Raw genomic sequence first — 7,527 nt, 5'->3', positions numbered from 1 at the left:
TTTCAAACTAATATTAGGTTTGTTACTTATTGAGTACATGGGGTCGGTTGTACTCATACTATACTTCCTGCACATTGCGTATAGATTTCGGATGCCGATGTTGTTTTGTTCGATGGGAGCTGGATTGGAAGATGTACCTGCATCCCTGTTGTAACTTCCTCTTGTTCATGGTAGCCTTAGATTTTAAAACTCTCTTTATGTACTTTTCAAACATAAAGTGTATTTAGTTCATATCAGCTTTGTAAACTCTATTCTTAGAAGCTCATAATTTGTACTACCAGTCCTTGGGGAATGTATAAGATTCAGATAATTCCTTTGTTTAATTGTCTTATTAAAAAGTTAATTGAAATTGGATAGTTATTAGTTGGCTTACCTAGCGGGTTGGGTTAGGTGACATCACGACTAGTGAATTTTGGGTCGTGACTGTGAGCATGTAATTTTTGCCTCACCAAAAAATACTCTCACAAAATCAATAAATAGATTTTCTTATTTGTTTAAAAGATTTTTAAGAATTTTTGGTAATTATTTGCATTTAGTTGCATTTGTTTTATGCATTTTTATCATTTTAAAATCATAAAAAAATATAACAAAAAATGTCTAAATTTTCATTATATAGCATGGGTAGGTCTTAATTGCATTTAGCATCCAATTTCATAGTTTGATTGTATTATTAAAAGAAAAATCACAAAAAATGTTTATTTTTACATTTGTTTTAGTTCTTAGTGTTAAATTAGTAATTTTCTTTTGTTGATTTAAGATTGACTAATGATGTAAATAGTATAAATAGATAATTAGTTTAATTTTATAAATTAGATTAATTTAGGACTTAATTTAGGATTTTAATTGATTTAATTAGATTTTAAAATCAAAGAAAAAAATAAAGAAAAGAGGTTTTATATGATTTTGTTCGAAATGGGCCAAAAGCATTGGCCCAATTACTCCAAAATCCCCCATATCCGCCCCAGCCCAAGTCAAAGTCAGCCCAGTCCCCACCAAATGACCAAAACGACCTCGTTTGGTCACAGCAAATCCTCACCCTTCATCCAATCTAGTCCAACGGTCCTTAACTAATTAACCCCTAAGTATATAAGTGTCCTAACCGACCCCCTACCCCCAAAAAAATCCCTCACTTCCGTCTCTCTCACTCCTTTCACACCTCTCTCTAACCACAGCCCTAAGCCGCCGTCGGAAATTGCCCACGGCGACGGCGACGCTCTAAACCCGCCCAAAATTATACCATATACTCCCCACACCCTCTTAAACCTTATCCTACCAATAGATTTCCCAAAAACCCCCCACCAAATTTGGTGAATCTTAGATCTAAATTTCCAGAAACCCTAGCTTGCCCCTTTTCAGATTTGCCCGGGGTTTTCTGCTCATTTTGGGTTGAGACTCACGTGAATCGATTGCTCTTTATAAGAGCAATCATTTTGTATTAAGTTTTGACCCATCTCGAAGTCACCGGATTCCGGCCAACACCACTGACTTTGTCGGAACTCCGGTGAAATCTTTTCCTTCTCGTTCAACCTTGAAACCTCTCCAGAATCGCACCTCTCTTCACCCTCAATCCAAAAAACCCCATCAAAATTCATAGCCGCCCATATACTCTAAACCACCCCACCAGCGGACCACCTCCAAACTCCTTCCAAATCACACCCTATACTCCTCCCCGTCTCTCTCAATCCCTCTGAAGAACAGAAAGATCGAACCCCCAGTCCCGTATCTGGTTTTTCAAAGGTCCTCACGCCAAGATGTCCCATCAAGGATTCAAGTTCTGGACGGGTCTCTTGGCACGAGGACTTTTGGCGACCGGGTGATGTTTCAAATCGATGGAATCCAATTTAGGTACACTCTCATTCTCTGTTCACAGTCTATTCCTTGTTTCTTTTCTTTTTCTGGTTTTGAATAACTGATTTAGGCGTTTAACTGTTATTTGGATTAGTTCAATGAAAATAGGATTAATTAGTTAATTACATGTTATTTTGGATTAACCAAATCATTTTTAATTAGTTTAATGATTTAGCTAAGTTCAATTACTAGGTTGTTTCTGTTTGCGTGATCTTTGATTTGGTCTTGATTATTTGATTGCTGATGTTTGAATGAATTAAGGTGGAGAAATGGTAATAAACAGAACTTTAAGGGGTTAATTAGAGACCAAAACTAGGGAATCTGAATAGTTGTCCAGGAAGTTCCTAGAAAAAGGGGTTGAAGTATAATAAAACAATGGAATTAGGTTAGATTTGGGGTAAAAATGGGCAAATTCAGAAGTTAAAGGGACCTAAAAAATAAGGAAAAATCTGCATAGACAGTTGTCTCAACAGCTGTCCATTTTCTGGTACAAAAAAGGTACATTATCCCTAAAAAGGGGCTGACAGATTTTAGGACCTGATCCTATTCAAAAATCCCTCACATGCTGCCAAAAAGGGACACTCTCATATTCTATATAAGGGCACTCACACTCTTTCATTAAAAGATATATTTTAACCGCATTTTCAGAAATTTCACTCCTTGCATCTTCACTTTTTTAAGAAAACTTTCTAGAATTCCAGCCTTAGAGCTCTAGAGAAAAAAAAAAGAAAAAAAAAAGAGCAAGCTTCTTTTATCTTTTCTGGGATCTGAAGTTGAGTTTTCTCGACTTTATTTGCTGGTGATTCTTTATTCTTGTTGGTTTTCTGTTGTTGTTTGGTTCTCTGTTGTTAATCCTTCTCAACACCAGACACTTGTTTTCTTTTGTTAAGATTTTCTGCTGATTAGGTATGTCTTGTTCATATGTAATCATCTACTTGGATGTCTAAACAGAGTTTGGATTGTTCAAACTATTTTGTGATTAATTTCATGAACTCAAATATGCTTAAATGTTAAACTTCCTTCTATTTATTTTGTTTGCTGTCAATTGGTTTAGGTTATTTGCTGGATTTTGAGTTTGAATCTGATAAAGTCCATAATGAACTATATTCACTATTATGACATGTTTGTATTTGAATTCAGAAGTAGAAGTTTGTCTAATTAATTAACATGTTGGTAAGGGGAGCAGCAACATTCAAACAATTTCGAGGATTTAGCTCAATATTGCTTACTACTGGAATATGTGTTTGTTGTTTGAAGTTGAGGCCGGCGGGAGAGTCACAAATGTGTAAATCAGAATTCAAGAGTAGTAATTTAATCATTTGAATGCCAAGTTGTATAATAGTTTATTTGAAATCAAATATTTAATAATGTCTATTCCTCCAGTATTGTTTAAGTCTGCAGATTCACTCTATTGTTTAAAGTCTGTAGGTGTGATATTTTGTTCCTGGGCCTAGTAATGAAACGGCCCAGTTTTGGAAAGAGTATTTATATTATTTTGAGCCTAGTAATGAAGTGGCCCAGTTTGGAAAAGTATTTTGGCATAGTCTTTAAAATTAGTTTTAAATGTGATGAGGTTTTAAGACTAATCCTTTGTATAGATTGAATATTGTTTAGCTGTCAGTCTGAATCTATTGAATGTTTGAATTTGGGCCTGTTTGTGGGCCTGAAATTGAAAGCTTGGAGCCCAATGCTCTGGTCGTTCGATAGTGCAAGGTCAAATGGACCTACTAGCACTTCTCACAAGACCATATGGGATTGGACTCTTCAGTTAAGTCTATGTTCATTTCAACATTGGTAGGCCAATAAGGTGTTAGTGTTATCGCATGATTTGTTAGTATTTTAATTAAGTATACAACCAAATGACCGTGTCTTTTCTTAAAAGAGACCAACATTCAAACATTATCTTTCACCAGCGGTTAAGTAATTAATCAACAACTCCATCATAGACTAATCAAATATATATCTTGTCACAATATAACCACTCAAGGTCAACCTCAAGATTGTCACGACCCGAAATTCCCACCTTCGGACCGTGATGGCGCCAAATATTTCACTTGCTAGGCAAGCCAACATTAGAATAATATTAAATAATTTTTGAAAAATCTTTAAGTTATTAATAATCAAATAAACAAATGCGGAAGCAAAGTTTGAAATATAGGGAAATAACCCAAAAAATAACAACGGTGTCTAAATACCATCCCAGAATTGGTGTCACAAGTGCACGAGTTTCTAAAATAAATACAAATAAAGGTCTGAATAAAATAAAGCTGTCTGAAAATAAACACACAGCTAAAGTAAAATAGACGGGGACTTCAGAACTGCAGACGCCATGCAGTTATACCTCAAGTCTCCTCTGGTAGCTGAAATCCGAGCAAGTCTATGGTACGTCGTTGGGAGCAACTCCGAAATATGCACAAGAAGTGCAGAGTGTAGTATCAGTACAACTGACCCCATATACTGGTAAATACTAAGCCTAACCTCGATGAAGTAGTGACGAGGCTAAGGCGGGTCACTTACATTAACCTGTACACAATATTAGTAACAACAACAAATAATAGAAATAAATCAGGTAACTCATTTATAATAATTGAAGCCAATTCAGCAGTCGTAACCAATTATCATTTCCATCAAATCTGTTGTAGCGTGCAACCCGTTCTCACAACATATTCACATTCAATTCTGTTACAGCGTGCAACCCGCTCTCACAATATATTCACATTCGGTTCTGTTGCGGCGTGCAACCCGCTCCTCCAATATATTCATTTTAATCAAGTCTGTCATATATTTATTTCACTCAAGTATATATAGACTTTTTAATAAGCCTGTTGCGGCGTGCAATCTGATCCCCCAATATTGACTTTTAATAAGTCTGTTGCGGCGTGTAACCTGATCCTCCAATATGGACTTTTTAGTAAGTCTGTTGTGGCGTACAACCCGATCCTCCAATATATACTTTTTAATAAGTCTGTTATGGCGTGCAACCCGATCCTCCAATATGGACTTTTTAATAAGTTTGTTGCGGCGTGCAACCCGACCCTCCAATATATCCATTTCAATCAATTTTGTTGTGGCGTGCAACCCGATCTTCCAATATATCCATTTACCAATTCTTATAGAAGAAATTTTCCCAATAAATACAACAATTAATATAAAATTATAAGACAACAAGCATACAATAATTACGATTTAATTATGAAACAAACAATGATAAATAACAAATTATTATGAAAATCAGGGAGAAAATAGGCATTTTAATATTTAATATGTTAAATATCAAATAACAATTAATACACATAATTCAAATAGCATGTAGCAATTAATGCACGAATTCAAGAATAAATATTTGACAAAGAATAAGAGAGAAACAATTATTATAATAATTAATTTATGATTTTAAACAATTTATGATTTTTCAAGTAAGCACGCAAACAATTAATTTGACGACGTATAGACACTCATCACCCCGCCTATACGTCGTTCACATGCATTTCACATAACAAATAATTTAAGGGTTCTATTCCCTTAAGTCAAGGTTAATCACGACACTTACCTCGCTTTGTAAATTCCAATCAATTACTCAACCACAGCTTTTCCTTTTAAATTTGTCTCTGAAAGTTTCAAATCTATTCACAAACAATTCAATATACTCAATACGAATCATAGGAATTAATTCCATATGAATTTACTAATTTTTCGAATAAAAATTCAAAATTCATTAAAATATTCGACAATAGGACCCATGTCTCAAATCTCGGAAAAACTCGCGAAATCCGAACACCCGTTCCGCTACGAGTTCAACCATATAAAAATTATCCATTTCCCATATCAAATGGACCTTCAAATCTAAATTTTTTATTTTTGGAAGATTTTTGAAAAATCTGATTTTTCTTCCATAAATTCACGGATTCATGATATAAACGAGTATGGAATCATGAAATATAATTAATATAGGATAAGAAACAGTTACCCCAATGTGTTCCCGTGAAAATCGCCCAAAAATTGCCTTACCCGAGCTCAAAAATGGAAAAGAGTTGAAAATGGGTCGAAACCCCATTTCCAGAACTTAAGTTCTGTTTTAGGGATTTTTACCCTTCGCGAACACGGTCAGTGCCTCGCGTTCGCGAAGCACAAATTTGTGTTGTCCAATATTTACTCTTCACGAACGCGAGAGCTGCCTCGCGAACGCGATTCTTGCCTGGCTTGGCCTACGCGAACGCGAGATGTCCTTCGCGAACGCGAAGGCTAATTTTCCTGGCCAACCTCTTTCCCTTCGCGAACGCAAGGCTTCGATCGCGAACGCGAAGCTTTGCACCTCAAGCCTTCGCGAACGTGGCCCCCTCCCGTTTATTCTTCGCGAACGCGAGCCCCCTCTCGCGAACGCGAAGAAGGATACCAGAAGCAGATTTCTGCAGTTTTTCCCAAGTCCAAAAATGATCCGTTAACCAACCGAAACCAACCCGAGCCCTCGAGGCTCCAAACATGCACCCAAGTCCTAAAACATTATACGAACTTGCTCGCGCGATCAAATCACCAAAATAACACCAAGAACTACGAATCGGACACCAAATCAAAGGAAGTTTTTAAGAAAACTTTAAAACTTATATTTTTACAACCGGACGTCCGAATCACGTCAAATCAACTCTGATTCTCACCAAATTCGGCAGACAAGTCATAAATATTATAGTGGACCTACACCGGGCTCCAAAACTAAATTATGGACCCGAGATCAATAAATCCAACATCAGTAATTTCTTAAAAATCATTACGCTTTCAAGCTTTTAATCTTTCATCAAAATTCCATATCTCGAGTTAGGGACCTCGGAATTCGATTCCGAGCATAAGCCCAAGTCCCAAATCACGATACGGACCTACCAGAATTGTTAAAACACTGATCCAAGGTCCGTTTGCTCAAAATATTGACCAAAGTCAAATCAGTTGAGTTTTAAAGCTCTATTTCATATTTTAATCCATTTTTCACATAAAAACTTTCCGAAAATTTGTACGGACTGCGCGCACAAGTCGAGGAATGATACATGGTGCTTTTCGAGGTCTTTGAACACAGAATTACTTATTAAATTTAAAGATGACATTTTGGGTCATCACATTCTCCACCTCTAAAACAAACATTCGTCCTCGAACGGAGTTAGAAAAAGTACCTGAGCTGGAGAAAAGGTGTGGATATTTACTCCGCATGTCCGACTCGGACTCCCAGGTAGATGTCTCTACCATCTGACCTCTCCATTGTACCCGAACTGAAGGATAACTCTTAGACCTCAACTGGCGGACCTGCCGGGCTAGAATAGCCACCGGCTCCTCCTCGTAAGTCAAATCTTTGTCCAATGGGACAGATCACCATGATATTTCCGGAACATAGACGCATGGAACACCGGATGAACCGCTGATAAACTAGGTGGTAATGCAAGCCTATAGGCTACTTCACCCACCCTTTCAAGAATTTCAAAGGGTCCGATATACCTAGGGCTCAACTTGCCCTTCTTTCCGAACCTCATTACACCTTTCATAGGTGAAATCCGGAGCAATATTCTTTCTCCAACCATGAATGCAATATCACGAACTTTTCGGTCAGCATAACTCTTTTACCTAGACTGAGCTGTGCGAAGTCGATCCTGAATAATCTTGACCTTATCCAAGGCATCATGTACCAAATCGGTACCCAAC

The sequence above is a fragment of the Nicotiana tabacum genome, chromosome 4 (assembly GCF_000715075.1).
Source record: "Nicotiana tabacum cultivar K326 chromosome 4, ASM71507v2, whole genome shotgun sequence".
NCBI lineage: Eukaryota > Viridiplantae > Streptophyta > Magnoliopsida > Solanales > Solanaceae > Nicotiana > Nicotiana tabacum.
Note: the sequence above shows the minus strand (reverse complement) of the source record.